Here is a 9648-nt window from a genome sequence, read left to right as displayed (position 1 = left end):
GGATGCTCTGTGCTAAGCCCTCACTCTGTTCTTCATTAAGTGCTTGCCAAAATCTCCTCAACAAGAAACCAAAATCTCCCACTCCTTCTCCCTCTTCAAAAAAATCAAACCCTCCAACTCCTTCTCCCCTTCTCCCCCTCCCACCAACTCCTTTGACCCAGCTAACCATCCTCCCCCTTATAGCCTCCCCAACTCTCTGCCTCCACCTCCCTCCCCCTCTCCAGAACCCTTTCCCCATCCCTGACCTTCTGCCCCACCCCCAGTCTCTTTCCCTCTCCTCCACACCCTTCTCCCCTCCCCGTATTCGGTCTCAGGGCCCAGTCCCCAACCCTGCTTCTTCACATACTTGGCCCCTGCCTCCCTCTCCTCCCTCGGATTCTGAAACACCAACTTCCTCATTCAACTGCTTCTCCCTCCGCTGGTATTTTTCCCCTTAGAGAAGTAGCAGGATGTGAAGGCATTGTCAGGGCTCGTGTTCCTTTTTCTCTCTCTGATCTTTCCCAGATCAAACAGCGTTTAGGATCTTTTTCTACTGACCCTACTCAAAGCCATAAAAAATATACTAATCTAAATCCAACCTCACCTGAAGGGCACCTTTCTCTACACACACACACTTCATTTTATAGTCAGTCCCTGGCATTTGTAAAAAAACTCCAAAATCTAGAGTAAGGACCCCAAACATGGCAGGATGATCTCATCTGGGTTTTCAACCATATACAGGAGTACAGAGAAGCCAAAAAATCAACTCAGACAGGAGCATGAAAGTGCTTGCTATTTATTATTGGCTAATGCCCTGTGAGGATCTGCCCATGCCTGGTGAGGTGGAATAAAACCAGGAGCTAAGTCACCCCTGGGTCCCTGTTTTTGCTGTGGCCAGGAGGGACATTGGGCAAAAGCTTGCCCTAATCCCAAGCCACCTCTGGGGTCTTGCCCTCTCTGCCATAAGACAGGACACTGGAAAACTGACTGTCCTTCTGCCTCACACCATGGGAATAGACAGCCATCCTTAAAAGCAGCCACTCCTCAGGATTTGAAGTCTTAGACCTCCTCAGCCTAGCCACTGAAGACTGATGGGGCCCTGGCTTCTCAGCCCAAACTCTTCCCATCTCCATGACTGAGCCCAGGTAACCATCCTTGTGGCAGGGAAATCAATCTCTTTTGTAGTTGACATAGGAGCCACATTCTCAGTCTTACCTAAGTTTTTGGAGCCCTTAAAATCTTCCCTCATGTCTATAGTTGGATTTAATGGAGCAAGCACCCACCCGCTATAAACCTCCCCCATAGTCTTCACTCTTCAAAACACTTCCCTTTTCCACTAATTCTTAGTAGTGCCTATATACCCAGTCCCCCTCTTAGGATGAGACATTCTAGCTAAACTAAATGCAGTGCTCGCACTTCCTTTACTTTTAGAGCTAAGCCTCATGCCACCTGCAGTCCTGCTACTTACCCTCAGCCACAATCTTCACTCAACCCCAATCTTAAATTCTTAATAAAAAAATGGCAAAATTACTGTTTCAAAAGTGATTCACTAATGCATTATAAATATTTGACATTATTATGACAGGTTTGAGTTTAATGGTCATTGTATGTGACAGAAATGTTTGCTTAGAAACTCAACTACAAAGGTTGTGATTTTGATAAAAGGGAAAAAAGGGATAGTTTTGTCTTGAGATGAAATAAATGAGTGTTACAAAGTGAGGAAAAAGAAACCAAAACCTGAATGGATACAGTAAGCCATAAAATGTTTGTGGAAAGAAAATTATGGTCAAATTTGGGAAAATCTGATGGGTCCATCTAAAAGAGCTTTAAAGATTTGGTGTCAAATACTATACTAAAACAAAATTAAAATTTAGTTTTCCTTCTGTTAAAATAACAAAATTTTCTTAGAGTATTAGTCTATTTTAATAAGAAGTTATAAAAGTCTCATCTACCCACTGACTGGATCAGAATCTGTATCCTGGCCTACCTGTCACTCCAAATTTCAATAGTCCCCATTAACCAATCCTTTCCCATTCTCCTAAACATGAACTGAAATGTAGTGTTTTCCTTCTACTTCTTCTAGCCGTTCTAGGCACTGTAACAGGGGTATGGAAAGAGTTGGCAGTCTCATCACATCACAAATGCTTTCAGATTTGCTTGGCTGCAAACCCTCCCTGGCTTGAAATATCATCGTGACTCCTCTACCTACTTCCCCTTATAGGGCCTCTTATCATTTTGTTAACACTTCTCACCTTAGCACGTCAGTTCTGCAAACTCATAAATGAATTTCTATGCTGTGCACTTACCTTGGTTCATTACATGTTACTCTTAAGCTCTGTCAGAAACAACACCCTAGGCTACCCAAAACTTGCAAGACAAGAGCCGGATGACTTGGCCCCTGACCACCGCTGCATTGGAAATCCCGTTCCCACCCCCAAAATCCCCTAACACCACCCCCATCCAGCAGGAAGTAGCCAAGAAGGACAAACAGCACCCTGTCTCCCTCTGTTAAATCTAGCCTAACCATCTCAAGTATATATGTATTAATCAAAAGGCAGGAATGACAGGACACAAGGAATGAAATGCATGAATCGCCCCCCCCCCCACCCCTTGCTGCAGTGGCCCAAACTCATGACCTTCTCTCCTCTTCCTCCTTGCTGCAACTCATGACTCCCCTTGCCAAACATTCCTCGAGGCAAAAATTAGGAGCAAACAGGTCAGAACAGACACAGTGAAGAAGGAAGCAGAAAGGCACTCTCCTCTCCTGGCATCACTTACCCTTTAAAACACAGTTCCCAGAACAAACAGCTGGAGCCATTTTTCCTTTCCTTTCATTAGCAGGTTGTTCCAGCTCCTGCCTGCCTGCTCTTTCCCTGCTTTCTTTCCCTTCAGTAAACCTGTTAAACTTGAACTCACTGCCCTGCAAGGATTCCTTAATGACTCCATGCCTAACAACAGTTACAACTACTGAATATATGTGACTGTGAATCAGGATAAAATAGGCAACTGTAAGTCCCTGGTTTCCTATTCAGCTCTGAAAGAGTTAACAGACAACTCCAAGTCCCTTCTTTCTTATCTAGCTCCAGAGGAACTAATACAGAGTTGCAAACTTCAGCTTCAAACTTCCTGTGACAAAAATTTCCCTAAAGCTCCCAAACCTCTCCAAACCATTGAAACCTCCCCAAAACCACAAAAGCTTGTAAAATTCTGGGCCCAAAGCAAGCTCTTAGTTAATAATAGGAAGCATAGCTCATAAAGATTGTTAACCATTTGCCCAAAAAGACAAATTTTAGGTATGTGACAACAAACCGTGAATTCGGCTAGGTCTCTCCTAGAACAAAGAAGACACCTAGTATTCAACGGTTACTATGGAAACCTGCCATTAGTAAAACTTTCCTATAAAACAAGCTGGCCCACTCCACTCAGTTCATGTCCCTCCCTTGGGCGTGCCCACATTAACCTCTCTAACACCTTAGAGAGGCCCTCTTATCTCTAAATTCTTTTGTTTTACAGACTATCAAACCTGGATCAGGGCTCAGCTGGGACCATAGCCTGCAGGGTACTGGTTACAACCACTGTAAGAGCTAACAATCTAGGACCCTTTGCAATAGGCCCCAAGCTGATAATCCATGCCCTCAATTTTAGTTCACCATTGGTGCATATGAGGCATGATAATATTTGTCTTTTTGTTCATGACATTTGAGTCAACATACAGTCCTTAAGGTTCATTCACCTAGTTGCATGTCTCACATTGTATGTATACACCACAGTTCCCCTTTCCATTCCTTAGTATGCTTAGGCCATCTCCACTCATTGTGGATCCAGAACACTGCTGCCATAAACAACAGTATGTAAATGTCCATTCATATCCCCACACTCAGTTCCTCCAGGTATATACAGAGCAATGGGGTTTCAGGATCATATGGTAACCCACCCCTAATCTCCTGCGGAGCCACCACACTGCCCTCCAAAGAGAAAATTTTCCATACTGTCTGTGAATAGGTATATCTGTTTCTCCACATTTTCTCTAGCACTTGTTTCTCTCTGTTCATTTTTAAACAATTTTATTCATGCATCATACAATCCAACCTAAGTGTACAGATATGCCTTCATCATTATACTCTATCTGAAGACATTTCTTTTTCTTCCACAAATAATCCATACCCCTTTCCCATGACCCCCAACTAATGACATTTAGTTTTGGCATAATGCCTTTGTGATATTCAGTGGAAGAATATTACAACGTTTCTGTTTACTACAGGTCCTAGCTTGCATTGATTGTACTTTTTCTCATATAACATCTATTTTCAACATCCTGCAATATTGACATTCCTTTGTTCTCCCTCACACAAAAATGTTTTCTAATTTGTACGTTTAATCACCATTGTTATGATCAGGTTCAAGTGTCAACTTGGCCAGGTGGTGCCCAGTTGTCTGGTGGGCAAGTGCCAACCTGTCTGTTGCAGTGAGGACATTTCATGGAATGTAAATCATGACCAGGTTCGCTGATCCACAGCTGATTGCATTTGCCATCAGCTAAGGGGAATATCTTCCACAATGAGTGATGCTTTATCTAATCACTGGAGGACTTTTAAGTAGGATTCAGAAGAGACAATCACTCTTTCTGATTCAGTTAGCCAGCCTCTCCTGAGAGTTTACTGAGGAACTTTATTGGAGCTGCCAGCTTGTGATCTGCCTTACAGACTGTGGACTCTATATCCCCATGGTTACATGAGAAACTTTAATAAATTTTATATTTACAGGTATCTTCTGCTGATTCTGTTTCTCTAGAGAACCCTAGCTAATACAGCCATCATTTTCCACTCTAAGCATTTTTAAATTATATCATCTCAGTCTTTATCCTCTAACTTTCCTTCTGGTTTCATATGTGCCCCAAGCCTTCTCCCTCTATCATACTCACCTTCAGCTTCATTCAGTGTACTTATATTATTGTGCTACAATTAGATAGTGTGATGCTATCCATTTCTGAATTTTTACTATCAGTCCTGTTGCATGATCTTTATTCCTTCAGTACCAGTTGCCCAATCTCTATCCTATTTTCTATCTCATGTTTACCTGTGCTCTAAACTTCAATTCTCAAGTTCATTTATTAATGTTAGTTCATATTACTAAGACCATACAGTATTTGTCCTCTTGTTTCTGGCTAATTTCACTCAGCATAATGTCCTCAAGGTTGTTCCACATTTTTACATGCTTCGTGACTATATTTTGTCTTACAGCTGCATAATATTCCATCATATGTATATACCACAGTTTTTTAAGCCACTCATCCATTGATGAACATTTGGGTTGTTTCCATCTCTTGGTAATCTTAAATAATACTGTTATAAACACTGGTGTGCAAATGTCCATTTGTATCCTTGCCCTCATGTCCTCTGAATAGATACTTAGCAATGGGATTGCTGGATCACATGGCAATTCTATACTTAGCTTCCTGAGGAACTACCAAATTGCCTCCCACAGCAGTTGTACTATTTGACATTCCCACCAACAGTGGATAAGTGTGCCTCTTTCTCCACATCCTCTCCAGCACTTGTCATTTTCTGTTTTATTGATAATGGCCATTCTAGTGGGTGTGAGATGATATCTCATTGTGGTTTTGATTTACATTTCCCTAATAGCCAGGGAAGTTGAGCATCTTTTCATGTACCTTTTGGCCATTTGTATTTCCTCTTCTGAGAAGTGTCTGCTCATGCCTTTTGCCCATTTTGTAATTGGGTTGTTTTTTGTTGTTGTTGCTGTTGAGTTGAAAAATCTCTTTTTATATTGTGGATACTAGACCTTTATCTGATATATTATTTTCAAATATATGGTCTCCCATTGTGTAGGCTGTCTTTTTACTTTCTTGACAAAGTTCTTTCATGCACAAAAGTGTTTATTTTTGAGGAGTTTCATTTCTTTCTTTCTTTCTTCAATGCTCGTGCTTTGGGTGTGAGATCTAGGAGACTGCCTCCTATTATAAGATTGATAAGATATTTCCCTACATTTTCTTCTAAAATTTTTATGGTCTTAGATCTAATGTTTAGGTCTTTGATCATTTTGAGTTAATATTTGTATAGGGTGTGAGATATGGATCCTCTTTCATTCTTTTGTATGTGGATATCCGGTTCTCTAAGCACCATTTATTGAAGAGACTGTTCTGTCCCACATGAGTTGACTTGACTGCCTTATCAAAGGTCAATTGTCCATAGATGAGAGGGTCTACATCTGAACAATCTATTTGATTCCATTGGTTAGTATATCTATCTTTATGCCAGTTTCATTCTGTTTTGACCACCATAGCTTCATAATATGCCTTAAATTCAGGTAGTGTGAAAACTCTGACTTCATTTTTCTTTCTCAGGATATTTTTTAGCTATTCAGGGCACCCTACCCTTCCAGATAAATTTGGTTATTGGTTTTTCTATTTCTGAAAAGTAAGTTTTTGGGATTTTAATTGGTATTGCATTGAATTTGTAAATCAATTTAGGTAGAATTGACATCTTAACTATATTTAGTCTTCCAATCATGAACATGGCATGCCCTTCCATTTATTTAGGTCTTCTGTGATTTTTCTTTAAATCATTTTCTTGTAGTTTTCTTTGTACAGGTCTTTTGTATCCTTAGTTAAATTTATTCCTAAATATTTTATTCTTTTGGCTACAATTATAAATAGATTTTTTCTTGATTCACCCTCAGATTGTTCATTACTAATGAATAGAAACACCACAGATTTTTGAGTGTTGATCTTGTAGCCTGCCACTTTGCTGTACTCATTCATTAAGTCTAGTAGTTTTACTGTGGATTTTTCAGGGTTCTCCAAATATATTATCATATCATCTGCAAACAGTGAGAGTTTTACTTCTTCCTTTCCAATTTTGATACCTTGTGTTTCTTTTTTTTGTTTAATTGCTCTGGCTAGACCTTCCAACACAATGTTGAATAACAGTGGTGATAGTGGACATCCTTGTCTTGCTCTTGATCTTAGGGGGAAAATTTTCAGTTTATTTCCATTGAGGATGATGCTAGCTGTGGGTTTTTCATATACTCCTTTTATCATGTTCCCTTCTATTTAGAAGTTTAGAAGTTCTCTTCTATTCCTATCCTTTGAAGTGTTTTCAGCAAGAAAGGATGTTTAATTCTGTTAGATTCCTTTTATGCATCAATCGAGATGATTGTGTGTTTTTTCTGCTTTGATTTGTTGATTTGGTACATTACATTAATTTATTTTCTTATGTTGAACCATCCTTGCGTATCTGGGATGAATCCTACTTATCCATGGTATATAATTCTTTTAATGTGCTTCTGGATTCGATTTGCAAGAATTTTGTTGAGAATTTTTGTGTCTATATTCATAACAGAGATTGGTCTGTAGTTTTCTTTTCTTGTAACATCTTTGTCTGGTTTTGGTATGAGGGTGATGTTGGCATCATAGAATGAGTTAGGTAGCCTTACCTCCTCTTCACTTTTTTTGAAGACTTTGAGCAGGATTGGTACTAATTCTTTCTGGAATGTTTGGTAGAATTCACATGTGAAGCCATCTGGTCCTGGACTTTTCTTTTTGGAAAGCTTTTTAATGACTGATTCAATTTCTTTACTTGTGATTGGTTTGTTGAGGTCATCTATTTCATCTTGAGTCAAAGTTGGTTGCTCATGCCTTTCTAGGAAGTTGTCCATTTCATCTAAATTGTCTAGTTTATTAGCATAAAGTTGTTCATAATATTCTGTCTTTACTTCCTTTATTTTTGTGGGGTCAGTGGTTATGTCTCCTTTTCCATTTCTGATTTTATTTATTTGCATCTTCTCTCTTCTTCCTTTGTCAACCTAGCTAAGAGTCCATCAATCTTATTGATTTTCTCATAGAACCAACTTCTAGTTTTGTTGATTTTCATGTTCTCAGTTTCATTTATTTGTGCTCTAATCTTCATTATTTCTTTCTTTTTGCTTGCTTTAGGGTTAGTTTGCTATTCTTTCTCTTGTTGTTCCAAGTGGACAGTTAATTATTCCATTTCTGTTCTTTTCTCTTTTTTGATATAGGCATTTAGGGCAATAAATTTCCCTCTTAGCACTGCCTTTGCTGCATCCCATAAATTTTGATATGTTGTATTTTCATTTTCATTTGCCTTGAGATATTTACTGATTTCTCTTGTAATTTCTTCCTTGACCCACTTGTTGTTTAAGAGTGTGTTGTTGAGTCTCCATATATTTGTGAATTTTCTGGCCCTCTGCCTATTATTGATTTCCAACTTCATTCCTTTATGATCTGAGAAAGTGTTTTGTATGATTTCAATCTTTTTAAATTTGTTGAGACTTGCTTTGTGACCCAGCATATGGTCTATCCTTGAGCACTTGAGAAAAAGGTGTATCCTGCTGTTGTGGGGTGTAATGTTCTATAAATGTCTGTAAAGTCTAGCTCATTTATTGCATTATTCAAATTCTCTGTTTCTTTATTGATCCTCTGTCTAGATGTTCTGTCCATTGATGAGAGTGGGGAATTGAAGTCTTTAACTATTATTGTAGATGTGTCTGTTATTTTTCTTCTCACTGTTTCAGTGTTTGCCTCATGTATTTTGGAGCTTCTGGCTTGGTGCATAAATATTTATGATTGTTATGTCTTCTTGTTGGATTGTTCCTTTTATTAATATGCGGTGTCCTTCTTTGTCTCTTTCAATTGTTTTACATTGAAGTCTAATTTGTTAGATATTAGTATAGCTACTCCTCTTTTCTGATTGTTGTTTGCATGAAATATCTTTTCCCAGCCTTTCACTTTCAACCTATGTTCCCCTGTCACAGTATTTTAACTCTCCCTGTTTTGGTTGTCATGCCCACTCACCCTCAAATGGTATCTTCTTTCAGCATCCAGAGTCATCTTTTATAAAACATAATTAAATTACATTACTCCATCGACTAAACCTTCTCAATGGCTTCCTTTTGCTCCTAAAGTCCAAACTTCTTCCCAAAGAGGATTTGGCTCCTGCCCATCCCTTTGCCTTGGTCTTACTCCTTCCCTCCTTTGCTCTTTCCAGACCCATCCCTCTCCTGTGCAGTTCTATTTATTCCTCAAGTACATTGATGATTTCCATCCCAGGGCTTTTGTACTAGCTATTCCCTCTCCCCCCCTCATCATCTCAGTGCTGGCTCCTTTTCATTCAAATTTCAGCTCAAAATACCATTCCTTCACAGAATCTTTGCTGAACACCTTCTGTAACATATTTAGTGACTAGTCCCTCTGAAGAGATCCCTCCATAGAACTCGTTTTCATAGCATTTAGATCTGACACTTATTTATTTGTTTACAGTCTGTCTTCTCCACTAGAATCTAAGCTCCATCATGACACTGACCCTGTCTTGTTCACTTCTATTTTTCCAGTTAGGTGAACAGTAGCTATCACCTAGCAGGTGCTCAATAAATACTTGTTGAAAATTGAATGAATGACCTCGATTTCATGTTCTCTGTAGTTTCCAAATTGTGGAGGAGGGAATCATTGGGCCGCCTATTTTCTTTGTCCGGGCTTTCTTTATCTTTCTTCATTTTCACGTTTTACTTCTTCATTAGCTCCCCTACAGTAACAAAAGCTCAACAGTGTTATAGAGATAGGAGAAAGAATACTTCATTCAAAAGCCCATGAATCAGAAGATTGTGCAAGGAAGTTACTCTAATCTAAACACC

The sequence above is a fragment of the Tamandua tetradactyla genome, chromosome 2 (assembly GCF_023851605.1).
Source record: "Tamandua tetradactyla isolate mTamTet1 chromosome 2, mTamTet1.pri, whole genome shotgun sequence".
Lineage (NCBI taxonomy): Eukaryota > Metazoa > Chordata > Mammalia > Pilosa > Myrmecophagidae > Tamandua > Tamandua tetradactyla.
This window is presented reverse-complemented; position numbering follows the sequence as displayed.